We start from the raw sequence: 19388 nt of genomic DNA, 5'->3' as shown, positions 1-19388 counted from the left end.
TGCTGATGTATCTACTTTGATTAATATACCCTACATCGTATGGCGGTTAAATGCAAATATGGCGAGTGCGTTGCTACATAATGGATGCACATACATATGTATGTGTCGGTGTATGTTTGACAACATAGTAGTTTTTATTTCAACTGTCTTTCAAACACATTCATTGCAAAGAATTGCCTTTGTTGTTGTTTTTTTTTCTGTCTTTGGACACTTTTTTTAAGTTTCTCTTTTGTTTACATTCTTTGTATTTTCCTATTTCTATTTATTTGCCTGCAGCAGAAATGTTGCAAGGTATCATTTCTTTTTTGTTTGAAAATTCAAAAGGTTTTTTTTTTTTTTGTTATTTCATTTTGCTGTTCCGTAATCCTTATTCTAAACACTATTTCTTCTATCCGAGTTTCAAGCATATTTTCGTATATCAATATAGAATTTCAAGAAATTTTCTACGTCAGAAGAATTTAAGAAAAACAGCTTTAGAAATGTATTGTGTAACTTTTATGAACATTTTTAGAGGAAATTGTATACGTGCTTGTTAGCATTTCAGTTGCTTGAAATTTGTTGGAATTAAAAAAATGTGACTGCTAATAAATGAATTAATTCAATCTAATATGTTGTATATAGATCCAACAAATACTCACATATTCAAACTGCACACAGTTTTGAAAATTCTGTAAATCCCAGGTTTCTATGATTTTTGATGGGCATTTGCCAATTATTAATTTTGTAAATTTCCCCATGAAACCACTGTATCGAGAAAATACACACAATTTCATACTTCCCCCAATCAATTTTGAATATTGCTTTTCCATATTAGCACATCAATCATAAAATGTGTTCATGTGAGAACTGTTTAAACATCAAAATATTGACTTTAATTTATTTGTCTAAAAGCTTTGTTAACTTCTGTTCAAGATGTCAGAATTTCACTTGGAGTGGTGTTTGTTAAGTTTTCTTCATTCTGTAGACTTCACACACACACACACATAGAGAAACATACATACATTCCATACCACACACCTTGTGTTGCTAGTTCACTCACCCTGTCGCCGTTACAAGACACAAGTTAGTTGGAAATATCCTGAATTCTCGCCAGTTTATTCCCTGAATAATAGACTTGAAATTGATTGGCACGGGTCAGAGTATGAGTTATTGTGCTTAACATTGTGTTTGTATCCTGCCATAAACTTGACGCTTATTTCCATCATAGACGATAAGGATTGGTTAAGTTAGTTCATATAGAGTCTCAGTGGAATGTGTGTGTGTGGGTGTAGGTGTCCATGTCACATTTCCACCTTTGTTAGGTTGGTTTTGGAAAATGAAGAGGGGAAGGATGGATGGTAAAGTTTTATTTTTTAGAAATGTTAAGCAAAAAATAGACGAAATAACATTTATGACAGGTGAACAACATTTCATACGGTGAAGTAGGACTGTGAGTGGTATTAAATTTTTTCCAAAGTTAAGATGTTGAAAAATTGCTATAACTGTACCAATGCTGGAAAATTTAAATTAAAAGTTATATGTGAACGGAGAAACACCCTCTGAACCATTTTAACTGTTCTTTAATAGTTATTTTCAAAAGGAGAAATAATGAGAAAATCTAGTTCCAGCATTGTTGTTTCGGATTAAAAATATATATTTTAATACCCTCCATACTATGGAGGGTATATTAATTATACCCTACACCACAAGGTGGTCAGTGTATTATGTCTTTGTGCATTTGTTTGTAACAGGCAAAAGGAAACGAGATAGACCCATAGTTCCTTTTGATGATCTGCATAGAATCACATTCTGAGTCGATTTATGCATGTCCGTCCGTCCGTCTGTCCATGTATTTTTGTAAACAAAGTACAGGTCGCATTTTTTGCCCGATCCAGATGAAATTTTGCACAGATCATTTGTTTGGCCCAAGGACGAACCCTATTGAAATTGGAGATAATCGGTCAAAATTTAGATATAGCTCCCATATATATCTTCGTCCGATTTGCTTTTTATTGTGCACCAAACGTGTAATATCAGCCCGAATTGTATGGAATTTTGCACATACAACCAAATTAGGCCTGAAAATATGTACGCCAAATTTGATCGAAATCGGTTCAGATATAGCTATAGCTCCCATATATATTGTTCATCCGATTTGTTATTTTTGTCCACCGCCGCCGTAATATGCACTCTGCAACAACAATATTTAGGGAAATATATCAAATACAGCTCAGAAATACATTTGCAAAATTTTATGGAGATCGGTTCAGATTTGGATATAGCTCCCATATATAACTTTGTCCGATTTACCTTTCATTGTGCATCAAACGTCTAATATTTGTCCAAATGGGATGGAATTTGGCACATACGACCGAATTGAGTCTAGAAGCTAGTATGTCAAATTTGGTGAAGATCGGTTCAGATATAGCTATAGCCTCCATATATATTATTCATCCGATTTGCTATATTTGTTACCCACAACCGTAATATGCACTCCGTAACAACGATATTCAGGGAAATATATCAAATACAGCTCAGAAATATCTTTGCCAAATTTTATCGAGATCGGTTCAGATTTGGATATAGCTCCCATATATATATTTATCCGATTTCAAATTAATTGTGCACCAAATGGTCAATACAAGTCCGAATTTAAAAGATACAAATGCTTCGGCATGTTTAGTCCTTTGAACTTTAAATTATAATTATAATCATAGCGTGTATGATTGAATTCTCCCATAAAAACTTTTAATTGTTATGTGGAGCTCTACTAAATTAGGAAAGTGGTGTAGGGTATCATAAAGTCGGCCCGCCCGACTTTAAGACTTTCTTTACTGATTTTGTCATTCCGTTTGTAACTCCTCGAAATACTCATATCAGACCCAACAAAGTATATATATTCTTGATCAGCGTAAAATTCTAAGACGATTTAGTCATGTCCGTCTGTCTGTCTGTGTGTCTGTCTGTCTGTTGTAATCACGCTATCATTCGAACAAATTGAGATAGAATGCTAAAAAAAATGCACACATGTATATTTTGCCAGTAGGCAGGTTAAGTTCGTAAATGAGCCATATAGGTCCAAGTTATCATATAGCCCCCATATAACGGTACCTCCCGATATTCGGTATTTTGATGATTTTAGCTGCATTATTCACCGGAATTGTTTCAAATTTGGCATTTGAAGTTCGTAATGGATACTACAGCCTAAGACAGAAAATTATCTGTGCAGCTCCACGTTTTCGTGTAGCCCCCATATAACGGTACCCCCCGATATTCGGTATTTTTATGATTTTAGCGACATTATTTACCGGGATTGTTTCAAATTTCGCATGTGAAGTTCGTAATAGATACTTCAGCCCATGCCAGAAAATTGTCTGTGCAGGTCCCCGCCTTCGTATAGCCCCCATATAACGGTACCCCCTATATTCGGTGTTTTGATGATTTTAGCTACATTATAAACAGATTCAAGTTTCGCATTAAAATATTGTAATAACTTTTGACAAAAGTTGCCTATGCAGGTCCACGTCGTCGTATAAGCATTTGATATTTTTAAGATTTTAACAGAATTTTTAACGGATTTTATTTATTTTTTTTTTTTTTGGAAATTGCCAAATTTGTACCAAATGGTGGAGGGTATTAAAAGTTCGGCCCGGCCGAACTTACAGCTTTTTTACTTATTTTCCCGTTGTTTGTGACATAATTATATCTTTAACTTTACTCTTTCATCATGCTGCCCAAATTTACTACATACATCTGAACAACACCAAAACGGATGCTTGGGAAAGTGAAAGGAAATTAATCATAGCATTATACACAAAGATCATATAAGCTTTTCTCCTCCGCAGAACTATAAACCCTAAAGTAAAATCTATTTCAAAATATTAAACTAAAAAAAAAATAAATCCAATTTCCCTGGACTTGTGCCATTTTTATACCCTCCACCATACTATGGAGGGTATATTAACTTTGTCATTCCGTTTGTAACTCCTCGAAATACTCATATCAGACCCAACAAAGTATATATATTCTTGATCAGCGTAAAATTCTAAGTCGATTTAGCGATGTCCGTCTGTCTGTCTGTCTGTCCGTCTGTCTGTCTGTCTGTCCGTCTGTCTGTCTGTCTGTTGTAATCACGCTATCTTTCGAATGAATTGAGATAGGTGGCTAAAATTTTGCACACATGTTTATTTTTCCAGTAGGCAGGTTAAGTTCGTAAATGGGCTATGTAGGTCCACGTTTTCATATAGCCCCCATATAACGGTACCTCCCTATATTCGGTATTTTGATGATTTTAGCGACATTATTCACGGGAATTGTTTCAAATTTGGTATTTGAAGTTCAAATGGATACTACACCCTAAGACGGAAAATTATCCGTGCAGGTCCACGTCTTCGTATAGCCCCCATATAACGGTTCCTCCCGATATTCGGTATTTTGATGATTTTATCGACATTATTCACGGGAATTGTTTCAAATTTGGTATTTGAAGTTCAAAATGGATACTACACCCTAAGACAGAAAATTGTCTGTGCAGGTCCACGTCTTCATATAGCCCCCATATAACGGTACCTCCCTATATTCGGTATTTTGATGATTTTAGCGACATTATTCACCGGAATTGTTTTAAAATTGGTATTTGAAGTTCGTTATGGGAACTACAGTCTGTGACAGAAAATTGTCTGTGCGGGGCCAGGTCTTCGGATAGCCCCCATATAACGGTACCTCCCTATATTCGGTATTTTGATGATTTTAGCTACATTATTCATCGTTTATTTCAAGTTTCGAATTTGAATATGGTAATGGCTTATGAGAAACAATGCCTATGTATGCCCACGTCGTATAGACCCCAAAATAACGGCTATATTCGGTATTTTCAAAATTTTAACAGAATTTTTTAAGGATTTTATTTTTTGAAAATTTCCAAATTCGTTGCAAATGGTGGAGGGTATAAAAAGTTCGGCCCGGCCGAACTTACTGCTTTTTAACTTGTTTAACCTCAAACCACAAATAAAAACGACGGCAAAAATGTTTCCTTTCCTAAACTACTTAGACACAAATTAGACAAAATGTCATGACATCCATCCATATCAGTTGAGTCAAATCTTTTAAGAATCTCCCCGCAATGTAAAATTTTAAAATATTTGAATACTTTAGTGCACGTGTGTACGCCAGAAGAGGGTATTATATTGTTTGGGGCTAATTAAAGACTACCAGCGGAAAGTTAATTAAAGACCTTCTTGGGATTCTTTAAGAATGAAAACCATAAATTGTGGCATACAAATGGATGGGTATGGCACAAGGCGGAGGGTGGGTTTTGTGAGGCGTTAATAGCCTAAAATGAAACACAAGTAGAATAATTAAACATTTTATTCTAATGAAATTACGAACAAATGGTGTTTAGGTTGCTTAAAGTTTCTATGGCGACTTTTGTTATATAGTGAATGATGATCAAACTTGATTAAATCTGGGTTTAATTATTTAAACTTTAAACAAATGGCGATGTATCTATAAAATTGAATTAATTTTGATGAATTTGAGAGTATTTGCTGGCAAAGTGTGAACATGGTAATATCGTTATGAAATTACTTGAGAAAGATTTTATTTTGGCCAAATTTTGAAGTACATATCCAAATGAAAGTAGAGCTAAGAATAAAAGAAAAGTGTATTAGCGTTCAAAAAGTTAATAACATAAAGTAGTTGTCTAAATAGAGGAGACACGTTCCTCTCTCTCCCACATTTTCTGAAATGCTTGCATTAAGATTCCTTGGAATTCGTTCATTTTAGGTATATAGCGTATTCGGCAATATTACTAATTGCGAAATAGATCTAATAAAATTGGGCTTCCTATGTATACGGTATAAAAACTCTGCCCTTCTAACCCGATACTCTTCCACTTGGAATTTTCCACAACCCATACTAGCTATTGAATAGTGAAATTATCAGAAAATTTGTAGGGAATAATTTGAAAAGGCAACATTTTTCGAAAATAGAAGAGTTTTTTTAAATAACATACAATTGTGATTTTTTATGGTAAATACTAGAAGCTGGGAAAAGTACATCTTAAAATTTTAGATTCTACCAGTTTGTTTAAGTACTCAGAATGCACGATTTTTTCATAATTTCCTGGACAAAATGTCCCAACATAACATTATACATCGCACCCTACAACACACAGTGATAAGGGAATTACGTTTTTGTGAATTTGTTTGTAAGAGGGAGAAGGAAGCGAGATAGACCCATAGTTGCTTTTGAAGATCTCCATAGAATCACTTTCTGATTGGATCTATGCATGTCAGTCCGTCTGCCCGTCCGTTCATCAATGTAGTTTTGTGAACAATATGCAGGTAGCATTCATTATACGATTAAGATGAAATTTTGCAAACAATATTTGTTTGGCCGAAGGACGAAATTGGTGATAATCGGATTTAGATTTAGATATAGCTCCCATATATATCTTCAACCGATTCCAGATTTATTGTGCACCAAATGGCCAATATTAGTCCTAACGACCTGAACTTTGGCACATCCGACCAAATTCAGTCTATAAGCAAGTACATCAAACTTGGCGAAAATCGGTTCAGATATAGCTATTGCTTCCATCCAAATTGGGATTTAAAGTTCTCACAAGCGTAATATGCACCGATATTTGGTACCAGATATCAGATACAGCTCTAAAATAAGTGTATAAAATTTTGTTAACATCGGTTCAGATTTGGATATACCTTCCATATATATTTTTAACCGATTTCGGGTTAATTGTGCACCAAATAGCCAATAGCAGTCCAAATGATCTGAATTTTGGCACATCCGACCGAATTCCGTTTAGAAGCAAGTGCATTAAATTTGGCGAAAATCCGTTCAGATATAGCTATAGCTCCCATATATATATGTTTCATCCGATGTGGTGTTTAAGTCCCTCAGATTCTTAATATCCATTCCACAACAATGATCTTTGGCACCAGATATCAGATACAGCTCTGAAATAAGTGTATCAAATTTTTCCCAACATCGATTCAGATTTGGATATAGCCCCCGTATATATCCTCAACCGATTTCGGATTAATTGTGCACCAAATGGCCAATGTCAGTCCAAAAGTCCTAAATTCTGGTACATCCGACCAAATTCAGTCTAAAAGCAAGTACGTCGAATTCGGTCGAAATTGGTTCAGATATAGATATGGGTCCCATATAAATATTTCATTCGATTTGGTAATTAGTGGATATTTTGTACCAGATATCTTACAAAGCTCGGAAATACTTTTGCCAAATTTTATCAAGAACGGCTTAGATTTGAATATAGCTCTCATATATATCAAATTTTAATCCGATTTTAGGTTTATTGTGCCAATAATGGCTAATACCAGTCCAAATGCAGTGAATTTCGTACGTTCCCATTTTGTACAACTTGGATCCAATATATATATATATATATATATATATATATATATATATATATATATATATATATATATATATATATATATATATTATATATATATATATATATATAATATCCAAAATAATATATGATCTACTTTAAATAAATACTTTTATTATGAGAGGTCTACTAAATATGCATAGTGGCCGACTTTTAACTTTTCCTTACTGGCTTTATGCTAGTATTGTGTTTGACAATGGCTTTAGAAGTGTTTTCGAATTTATAGATTCTTTTGTCACACAATTTTTAATAATGCCCACTATATGGTTCCACTATATAGCCCACTTTTCGAAATATGTAGCTATTTTTGTTGCTGTGAATGAGTTAGTAGCATCTTTCATCTGAAGTGACTACAAATTGATATTTTGAAATATATGTGGATGCAACGCATCCTCACATCACAAAAGAAAATTTCCAAAATTAGTTCTAGTGTTGCATGCGAGATTTTAATAATAGTCTCTTTTTCAATTTGGGAAAGACCATAATTATTGTCGATGCCACACTTGTGCACCACATATTGATTGACATATTTTAATGTGACTTTTTAGCGTAGTAAGTAACATCACTCTCTTTATCTAAACAGATTTCTTAATTCTCCGAAATTTGTTTCAAAACGAATTTTCTAACTTAGATCTATCAAAATCAAGTCGTGAGGACAACCGCAAATTTTCGCGATTTTCAGAATTTGTCCACTTCGATTCCAATTCCATACCAAAAATCAACTTTCGATTTTTCTAATTTTTCGTAAAAACCTTCTCACTGCATTACAAACAACCCAAAGGAACTTTAAATCAATTCGGTCCAGTCGTTCTCATTTTTACACCATATTTATACCCTCCACCATTGTATGGAGCATATATTAAGTATGTCATTCCGTTTACAATACCTCGAAATATACATTTAGACCCCACAAAGTTTATTTATTCTTGATCAGCATAACATTCTATGTCGATCTAGCGATGTCCGTCCGTCTGTCCATCTATCCGTCTGTGGAAATCACTCTAGCTTCCGATCGAAATGAAGTGGGTTGATAAAATTTTACTCAAATGTGTATTGCGTATGCAGGACTTTTGCTATTGAAAACGTTTTGGTATAGCCCCCATATAATAGTACATCCCTTTTTTCGGCATTTTGGTGATTTAAGCGACGTTATTCACCGGAAATGTCTCAAACTTGGCATTTAATGTTCGTAATGGATACTACAGCCTATGACAGAAAATTGTCAGTGCAGGTCCACGTCTTCATATAGCCCCCATATAACGGTACCCCCCAATATTCGGTATTTTGATGATTTAAGCTACATATACGGGCTATCTCCCTTCGTATATTTTTACCGTTTCGCATTTGAATAGTAAATAGTAAAGACCCTAATATAACGGCTACATTCGGTATTTTTAAGATTTTAACACAATTTTTGATTGATTTTACATTTTTAAAAATTGCCAAATTTGTTCCAAACGGTGGAGGGTATTCAAACTTCGGCCCGGCCTTACTGCTTTTTACTTGTTATACATATAATTTCAAAAAATTTGACATTGATTATTAGCCCGCCCCAAAAAAATATTTAGTGTTGGAGAGTAGTATCTCGTATACTAATTTTGATACCGATATTTTCAATATTTTTCCAAATGTAACGATTTTAGAGAAATCGTATAATGTGAGCAAACTTTTTTCTTTCCATAAAAACTGAGATTTAAAATAGAACATTCGGTACATTGACACGTCCGCAAAATATCCAATATAAGTGTTGCCCCCATACATTGGAATCTTATCTGATTTTTACTTCTTCTTTATTAAATATCTGTGTAAATAACACTTTTTTGTATAGTACTGTTCAGACATTTACAGCATTTTTTTGATATCTCAAATATAATTTTATAATACGCAGTTTTAAAGTAATCTGCTAAAAAACTTATTTCAGCTTTCTCCTCTTCAGATTGTATCTAAATTTCCATTTGACCTTCTCAAATACTATTTTCAATATTCTGCTGTACTCGGCCATTAAGTTTAACTTGGTAAACACATTACGAAAGACTGGCTATCAAAAGATTAGTAGATCTCATACGAAAATGCTCCCTGAGGTGTCATAGTTGATGCTGCTGTGTTTCTCTGAGCCTAAACAACATAACATTTTATGGCAAATGCCGAAATTGCCATAAGGTCGCTCCTTCAAATTTGCTGCATTTTGGTATTCTGGATAATTGAAAAATAACAGAGCCAAATAGGCTTGCTTATATTTGGAAGTCGTTCGTCTCTATCTTTTGCTAATTTCATTAACAGGATATCTTTTTTTCTTTCTTTCTTTCTTTCGTTTTTTTGTTTTTCTTGAGTGTTTGATAGCCAATGTCCATTATTAAAAAGGGACCCTCTATTCCACTGTCATATTCGCTTTGACGATATACGTGGCAATAACAATGAATACTTATTAAAGTTTGTTTGTCTCTTCCCGAGCCGGATGGAGATACCAACTATTAACAAAGACTTTGTGTCAGCCAGGATGACCACAGGCATATAAGACAGGCCAACACTAAGGGTTACTTACAGACATAAAAAAATTGTCTTGGTAGAACGAAAATAAGAAGTTGTGGTGGCATAGTTGCCTTTATTTAGCTTCCGAATACTTTTTTTTGTGTTCGCCACGGACTGTAGCCATGAACGACCTTATCTTTTGCCGCCTTGGTTTTGTTGTTATTCTCTGTGAAGTGTTTTTTTTTTTGTTTCTCTGTAAATGTTTACTTTTTAAAGAGATTTTTTAGGTTTTATTTTTCTTTTTTGTGTAACGTACTTTAGATTAACTTCCTAATTCTTTGTACGCGTGTGAGTTTGTTCATCCGTATGCCCCTTAAGCAAAGCGGGCTATCTCCCTTCGTATATTTTTATCCCAAATCTGTTCCATTAAATTTTGTTTTTGTTAGACATGTACTTAAGTCCTTTGTCCCATAGCATGATAGTGGATATTTCCTGCATTTAAGGTGTTGCCCCTATAAAAAGGGGGAGGGGGACACAGTTTCATTAGTTTGACCTGTATATGTGGCCATTAGCTTCCACTGCCACTGCTTTGTATTGTAAGCAGTCATTCATTGTGTTTATCTTCATTTTCTCTGGACTCTAACGCTTGTAATTTGTTCTGTTTACTTTTTTCCGGCAAAAATATGTTTTACCTTGGAGGGTGATATGGCCTAGTTGGCTTCCTCTTTACACCTAAGGACCATTACTTCAAACAAATTGTTTTAGAGCTTCAAGTTTAAAAGATAGTTTTGAAGAGCATTTCCTATGATAAAAGTCTGGGTCAGTGGTAGTGAATGGAAAAAGTAGGAAGGAAGATAAGAGTTTTTTTGTTTTTGCAACGACAGGGGTATTTTTTATGGGTTTGGAAATGCTATATTTGCAAATAGTTACAAAGGGTGACGATTTGACACGAGTAGAGGTTTTAACACAATTATGAGCTGAATGCAAGAATTATTTAAAAATTATTCGGTTGTCGTTTGTCATTTACCATGAATTTCTAATGAAGGTTCCAGAATATATGAGACCTCTAAGACATTTCTAATTACCAGGGATTTATTTAATATTAAAAACACATTTTAGAGTTAAATTCGTATATCATTTGATTTTTTGTAAAGTTCTTTGTACGGAACGTACACCAAAACAAGTAAAAAAGCTGTAAGTTCTGCCGGGCTAAACTATGAATACCCTCCACCATTTGGAACGAATTTGGCAATTTTCAAAAAAAAAAAAAAAAAAAAATCCGTTAAATTAGGGGTCTAGGTAACCTTTGTCATAAGCCATTACAATAAGTAACTGCGAAACTTAAAAAAATCGGTGAATAATGTAGCTAAAATAATCAAAATACCGAATATCGGGAGGTACCGTTACATGGGGGCTATACGAAGACGTGGGTCTAAACAGATAATTTTCTGTCTTAGGCTGTAGTATCCATTACGAACTTCAAATACTAAATTTGAAACATTTCCGGTGAATAATGTCGCTAAAATGATCAAAATACCGAATATCAGGAGCTACCGTTATATGGGGGTCATATGAAGACGTAGACCTGCACAGACATTTTTCTGTCTAAGACGTTAGTATCCATTGCAGACTTGAAATACCAAATTTGAAACATTTTCAGCGAATAATGTCGCTAAAATCATCAAAATACCGAATATCAGGAGGTACCGTTATATGGGGGTCATATGAAGACGTGGACCTGCACAGGAAATTTTCTGTCATAAGCTGTAGTATCCATTGCGAATTTCAAATACTTACTTTGAAACAATTCCAGTTAATAATGTAGCTAAAATCATCAAAATACCGAATATCGGGAGGTTCCGTTATATTAGGGCTATACGAAGACCTGCACAGACAATTTTCTGTCAAAGGCTGTAGTATCCATTACGAATTCAAGTACTAAATTTGAAACATTTCCGATGAATAATGTCGCTAAAATCATCAAAATACCGAATATCAGGGGTACCGTTATATGGGGGCTATATGAAGACGTGGACCTGCACAGACAATTTTTTATCCATTCCTAACTTCAAATTCCAAACTTGAAACATTTCCGGTGAATAATGTCGCGTAACTCACCATAATACCGAAAATAAGGACGTACCATTATATGGGGGTTATACCGAAACGTGGTCTTACACGACCTATTGCGGACGGACATCGGTAAATCTACATTGAATTTTATGTTGATCAAGAATATATATACTTTGTGGGGTCTAAATTGTATATTGCGAGGTGCAACAAACGGAAAGTCAAGCTTAATATGCCCTCCATACTATGGCGGAGGGTATAAAAAATATTTGTATCAATGTTACCAAAAACCAGTATACTTCCTATCTTTATAATCAAATTTTCCCCGGATTTTTTCAGTTAATAGCGTATAACATTTCATTTTAGGCGGAAAGCTTCGAATAGGGAAACATTCAACACAAATTTCACTATGAATCTCAGAATAATTCATATATCTTGGTGCAATTTTTATGAAAATTACATTCAAAATGTATGTAATAAGATTGAAAATAATGTGTCTGCTTTTATTCTAGTTCAATATATTTTAATATCTGTACCTCTCAAACTATATTTTATTTTAACTCCTATTTATGTTGATAATTACATTTGATGTGTTGTCCACCTTAATAATATAGTCTTTAATTTTATTTATTCTCATTACAGTTTTCTTCATTAATTAAAACTATCTAGTCCCAGTTGTCTAAGTACACTCTCTATACTACGCTTGTCTTGCTTCCATTTTCACAAACAATTAAACAGTTGCGCTTTTCTAGAGAAATAAAAGCCAAGTGAACTCTCCAACGAATTATTCTTGTGCACTTTTCTTCTTCAACGTTGTTGTCGTCGTCCTCGTCGCCGTTTTCTTCTTAATTTCTTGAAGAAGACACGAGCAACAGCAACTCTAGCACCTGTAAATCACCTAAGTAGACAAAGTTTAAACTTAATCACTCTAACACGAAGACAGAACTTTAACATTGTGCTTGTCAAAACCAAAAGGGCAAAAACTTACTGTCTTCGAATTTAATCTTAAGGTAAGTTTATGTTTATGTAATTATTTTTATTTTCTGCTACATACCTATATATGCACTAATGTCATGGGCATTACAAAAATGAGATAATGTTTTATCGTTGTCGTCGCAATGGAGTGCATGATCATGTTTGTGCTTCAACTCCGCGAAAAGTTTGTGGGACAAATGATGGTTATATATATACAGGGTGAGATAAAAAAACTTTTATTGAATGAAAGCAAAAAATGTAGGATGTAGCACCAAATTTTCGAATAAGTTCGAATTGGTCACCTTTGGCACGAATTATGACCTTCAAACGGCCAATGAAACCGTCACACGCTGCCCGAATCTTGCTTTCCAAAATTATCCAGATACAATAGTCCAAGGGATTGGCATCCGGAAATTTTGGTGGCCATTGTACGAAGCGAAGAACCTCATTTTGTAACCATTCTTGGGTGGCGCGTACTGAGTGCGATGGTGCTGAGTTCTGTTGGAATGTCCAAGCCCTGCGAACAAAATGTTTGCGTGCCTAAGGCTTTAATACACCTTCCAGAATATTTTTGCGATACTATTCGGCATTTATTCTGATGCCATGGTAAATTAATATGAGCGGAGAGCGACCATCGGCTGTTATGGCGGCCCACACATATTCAGCTGACCTCTTTGGCAAGATAATTTGGTTTGCTTACCAAGCAGTTCACCACTTTCGGCCAAGCGAATCAACTCTTTGGCTCTTTTGAATCTATTTCCTTTCTGTTGCGGTGTATGTTCTTGTACTTTTTGAAATTTCAATGTCTTTACCCCCAGCTCATATTTCAATATTTGTCGAATGGAATATTGCGATGTGTTCAGCTCACTAGTCATTTTTCGGCCACTGCAACGCGACTTTCGATCAAGTCGCTTCTTTACTTTTCGAATCATTTCTGCTGATGTTGCTTTTTTCTTCCGTCCACTTCCTTGACGTTGGGCTACGCTACCAGTATCACGGTATCGGGGAAGGTACGAGATACAAAAGGTTTATTCACATTTAAATGCTGGAGTGTTCTAACGATAGCCACTTGTGGTTTCCAGCCAAATATAAAGAAATCACGCTTGAAATTCCATCAGGAATAACTTTTATTTCTGGAAAAATCGCACCAAAATGCTTTTGTTGGCTTGTAAACAATATAATGAGCTGTCACTGGAATAATTTTAACAGCTGTCGGACGAGTGGCTTAGAAATGACAGTAGTCTGAAGTTGGTTGCAGTTTTTTCATCTCACCCGGTAAAACAGTAGACCAATATATATAGTGTTCTGACATCGATGAAAGAACCCAAATCCGATGGAAAATGTCGCCCAAATAAGCAATATCCGAAGGTAAATTTATATGGAGGATACAGTAAAACATGGACCCATGTATAATGTTCTGTCACTGGAAGAATTTATTTCAAACTCTCAATATTAAATTTTAAACAATTCCGTGGAGAATTATATTCACATAATTTTCGATACCAAATCAAAATTTCATTCCGTTGGTAACACCTCTAAATATTTTTCCAAGACCCCATTAACGATCAGCGTAATATTTCGACTTAGAGTTTTGAAACTATTTGGCCCATTAGTTTGTATTGTGTATAGGATGGTTGGTTTTGAAATGAGGTAACTTCTAAGTTTCGGTATTATCCATTGCATTGTTTCAAATTTGGTACTGGTTCTACCTGCTGTGACAGAATATTGCTCTTTAATATAGCTCCCATTTAACGGTACTAGCGTAATCACACGACAAGTCGCAGTTATGGTCCGATCCTCACCAAATTTAGCATGGAGGTGGGATTAGGGTTAGAATAGAAGCTTGCTTTTTTGGATATGATCCATAGTATGGAGGGCGTATTAAGTTTGTTATTCCATTAGTAGCACCTCGAAATATTAGGTAGACCAAACTTTACTCTGATGTATTTTTGGTCCGCTGGATTTTTTGGCATTGTAAATGGGCTATACAGGTCCTCGTTTCGGTACAGTAACTTTACCGACGGATTTAAAAAGTTTCGGACGTGTCAATCACAATTTTTAACCGAATTTGCTGTAGTATCTTTGCAGAACTGTCCATATAGGTTAAAGTTGTAGCATATGTCCTACGTAACTGTTTCTCTACATATATTTTTAAAATTGAGTATTTTCAAAATTTTTGACACAATGGGAACTACTTTCGCAATAGGTACTACTTTTATGACTGAGCCTTGGCTGTACATATCAAGGACATCGTATAGCCCCCATATAATGGTATCTCCCTATATTCGGTATTTTGACGATTTTAGGGACATTGTTCAACAGAATTATTCTGGAGTTGATAATGTTTTGCAATTATTATACATTTCGCCATATGTTTTTAGTATCATTCTTGATCATCATAAAATTCTATGTCGATGTCCGTTCGTCTGTCCGTCTACGGAAATCACTGCAGCTTCCAAACGAAATAAAGTAGGTTGATAATATTTTACTCAAATGTATATTATTTCTGCAGGACTTTTGGTATTGAAAGTGTAGGCCATGTAGGCCCACGTTTTGGTATAGCCCCCATATATGGGTACCTCCCGATATTCGGCATTTTGATGATTTCAGCGACATTATTCATCGGAATTGTTTCAAATTTGGTATTTGAAGTTCGTAATGGATATTTCAGCCTAAGACAGAAAATTGTCTGTGCAGATCCACGTCTTCCTATAGCCCCTTATCGATATTCGGTATTTTGATGATTTTAGCGACATTATTCACCGATTTCCAATTAAATTCAAATTCATTCAAAGTTCGGCCTGACGGAATATGACTTCTCTGGCAGTTAATTGACAATACAGTGGCATGCTTTCGTATAGCTGGCATATACCTTTTCACCCGATATTCCCTATTTTGATAACTTTAGAGACATTTTTCAACCGAACTGATTCTATTTTGATCCTACTAAATGGTGGTAGTATTGAACTTAGCTGTTTTTTACTTCTTTAAATTACATTATTTTAAGATCAAATATTTGTCTTTGCATGAATTATTGCAATTGTCACATACATTGTTATCCTACAAACATTGTGTATGATTCTCAATTCACCCATACCAAATCTCTGGCTGTTCAAATCAATTGTTCAGATAACGATTATCGTTGTTACGACATCGCAATATACATCCACATTGATAAAATACGACAATAAAAAATTGTAAACGTTCGGTTTGAAAGCATTTTACTTGTTTATATTAATCAGCTAAAAATTGGCGTTTATATATTCCAACCTTATCGATTTCGATTTGGCCTACGTGGCAATGGTGACAGGAAAACGATGACGCTGTTAATGTGTCTGTGTATTTTCAATGAAGTGCTGAATACACAAATAAACGTTTATACATGTATATTTTGTAGTACAAAGTGTTAAAACTTGACAATGGAAAAACACGCAAATATTGTTTATTCGTATCATGAACACTTTGTTACCTTTCCTAAAATTTATGATGATTAAAAACGTAACGATAAAGATAAACAAAATATTTTCAGTTCATACCATTCTGCAAAAATTCGAAGCGTTAATTCAATGGATTGGAGTGTAATTTTGTATGGAGTGTCCAACAAAAATGAGCCATTACGTTTTAGTGCAAAAAAAAAAAAAAAAAAAAAAAATAACAGGGTGTAAAGGATATCCCTGGGTCGCACATGTCGCAGTCGTGGATTGGAAACACCCAACTAACATTATAGACATCCAAATGAATTGAGTCATAAAACATTTTAACACGAAAACAATGTTTTCCTTTTTTTTTGGTGATATTGAAAAATGTGATGTGAATTTTCTTTTTAATTGGAATGCTTTATAATGCGGATTTTGAATAGCGTTCCGAGATATTTTTGTACGTTTGATAGTTTGTTTGTAATTTATAGACTCGAAAACTGCTACACAGATTTTCCTGAAAATGTCCTTACATACTACAGCATTGCCTGAAAGTATAGGCTATATACAATTTTGAACTTCCACTTGGAATTGGAGACATAGCATCAGAATCGGAGGTGACTACAGGAATTTAAGGTTTTGAATGCACATATCTATTGATCGGTTATAGATAGAGTCTCCAAATTCAGAATGTGTAAAAAATCGGTACAAAAACAAAATTTGCCAAATATATTTTCGACCGATTTCGTTTATTTGTTTAACCAAGCACGGTACATATGGCAAATTCGAATAAGGTTAAAAGATGTTTCGGAATTTGGAATAAAATATATTTTGTAAAATTATATTGAGATCGGCTCAGATTTGAAGACTTGGTCCTTCATAGGTAATTTTTTTTTTTGTCATAGGCTGTAGTACCAATTCCGAACTTCAAATACGACATTTGAAACAATTCCGGTGAATAATGCCACTGAAATCATCTAGGGCCAGAATATAAGGCTATTGCTTTTGAAGATGATCGCAAAATATTTAGGGGTTGGAATGAACCAAAAACTGAAAAATGTCCTTATTTTGCAGTTGCTCTACAGGTCGCAATTTTATACCAATCGGAAGTTAGAATGGGGCTAGAGCTTAAGGCTGGTTAAAAGCCCTGCAATTCGGATCTTTATCGGGTAATATTTAGTGGGTGAAATAGAGCATAACGTTTGTGTTAAAAAAAAAATCAAATTTTCCATTAAACCGCGAATATTGTTAATCCCGGCGAAATCACAAACAGATGAAGAGGTCAAGGTTACGCCTATAGTAAATATATCGGATATATATAGCGAAATATAGACAATATGTATATAAAAAGGAAGGGGATGTTAGCTTATATCTCAAGAATGGCTGGACTGATTTTGACAAATTTTGTCAATTCAGAATACCCTCTTGGCATGTACATTTTGTACTATTTTTTCATCTTACAATGCAGGTTGGGGTTATTATATTACAATTATCGTCCGATTCACACGAAAATGTTCATAAGGTTTTTAAAAATGTCCGTGCAATATATTTAGGGATTGAGATGTATCAACAACTGAAAATGTTCCTGATTTTGCAGCCTTTATAAAGAAATCTCGCATAAAGTTAGAGTTTAGGACAGCGAGTAGAATGGACCACTATTTTTGAGTGAAAAATTGCCAACATTTCCATTCTACAGAAACGCTGAAAATAACTTACGGGTGAAATCCAAAATACACAAAAAGGCGAACTTCTGACTTTTTATACTGATTTCTTTGACGAATACAGCCAAATATCGTAGACAAGGAAATCATATAGATGAGACTACATTTGGAGATACAGAGAAACCTTTTGTTTTTGGAGGCGATCACAAAATATTTAGGGGTTCAAATGAACCAAAAACAGAAAAAATTTCGTGATCACACAATTGAAAGAAATCGACACGGAGTTTTGCATGAGAAGAGAGTTAAAGAGAGGGAAGACGTCTAGCATTTTGGATAACCATTGGATTATATTTAACTTTAAAATGGTTCACAACAACTAACACGACGCCGGAGTGCGTACATATTAGGCAAATGCCCCTGGTCAAAAATATCTGAACAGTGCTCTATGTCATAGTTTCAAAAGCGAAACCTTCCAAAATGAATGTGGATATAAGGGGCTTCTACCATACATATTGTAGTGTTTTTAAGGGTATCACATGGTCGGTCCCGCACGGCTATAGCCTTCGCTTACTTCTTTTTATTTAAAACCCACAAAATATTATAAATATAAAATTTTAAGTGCATTTAAAATCGAAAGGGTTATCAAAAATTTTTTTATTATAATTTGTTATTCCTGAAACTCTCGGTGAGTTTAATATCTCCTTTTAAAAATTTCACTATATATGTATATTTTTGAATCAAGCATACTGCGATTTTGCATATATTTATCTGAATGGGAAATATATTAATATAGAACTAGAGTTTGGCTTACCATCTATTCAGCGCCATTGCACGGAGTGGTTATGACTTAGCATTTAGAGCCACATAATTTTGATATTTACATGACGCCACCTTGCATTCTTGAGTATTTAGGGACTTAAATAATCTTTTTTCTCTTTTGCAAAAACAACATGTCGGGTACTCCATTGCAGAAAAGTGTTGTAAAGATGAAATGTTGTAAAGATCTCAGAATGGAACATTTTGGCTTTTTGGGTTATTTACTCAATAGGATTCAAATTTCTTCCTTGACTGCCATATAAATATGATAATATCCTAGAATGGTACATTTTGGCTCTTTGGTTTATTTACTCAAAAAGGGTTCAATTTCTTCCTTGACTGGCATATAGATTTTGTTCAAATTTGCATTTCAAATTGTCATCTTTGTTGATCGTTCAGATGAATTGTTATATAAAGGTTATATCCAAAAGATTCTATCGCCATATTTACTCACCTTTACAGGAAGCGAAGTTATTTTTAAGAAATTTTTGAAATGAATTGTGTGTGTTTGAATTTTGTTATTTTCGACTAACAAAATAGAAAAATGTCAAATTGATTTTTTTT

The 19388-nt window shown here is 34.3% G+C and overlaps 2 protein-coding genes and 1 long non-coding RNA gene across 8 annotated transcripts in view; 2 read left to right on the top strand and 1 right to left on the bottom strand.

The window, feature by feature from the left end:
* LOC109612629 (uncharacterized) overlaps positions 1-19361 on the bottom strand; it is a 27810-nt gene extending 8449 nt beyond the window's left edge. Inside the window, exons 1-2 of the long non-coding RNA XR_002194618.2 lie at positions 19279-19361; positions 18820-19206 (exon numbers count right to left, since the gene is read on the bottom strand). This is a non-coding gene — a long non-coding RNA (uncharacterized LOC109612629). The remainder of the gene's footprint in view (positions 1-18819; positions 19207-19278) is intronic.
* The window catches only part of LOC101889617 (complexin), a 636740-nt gene that overhangs the window by 79811 nt on the left and 537541 nt on the right, over positions 1-19388 (top strand). For 5 of the 6 annotated variants that reach the window (XM_059126575.1, XM_059126576.1, XM_059126579.1 and 2 more), the window contains exon 2: positions 12599-12966. The gene's annotated coding sequence lies outside the window, so the exon portion shown is untranslated. Of the gene's footprint in view, positions 1-12598; positions 12971-19388 lie in introns of all 6 variants that reach the window. The other variant, XM_059126574.1, reaches the window with a different exon arrangement.
* LOC101901327 (odorant receptor 82a) overlaps positions 1-19388 on the top strand; it is a 330365-nt gene that overhangs the window by 177123 nt on the left and 133854 nt on the right. The gene's annotated exons all lie outside the window — the stretch shown is intronic.

This window comes from Musca domestica, unplaced genomic scaffold, assembly GCF_030504385.1.
Source record: "Musca domestica strain aabys unplaced genomic scaffold, Musca_domestica.polishedcontigs.V.1.1 4, whole genome shotgun sequence".
NCBI lineage: Eukaryota > Metazoa > Arthropoda > Insecta > Diptera > Muscidae > Musca > Musca domestica.
This window is presented reverse-complemented; position numbering and strand designations above follow the sequence as displayed.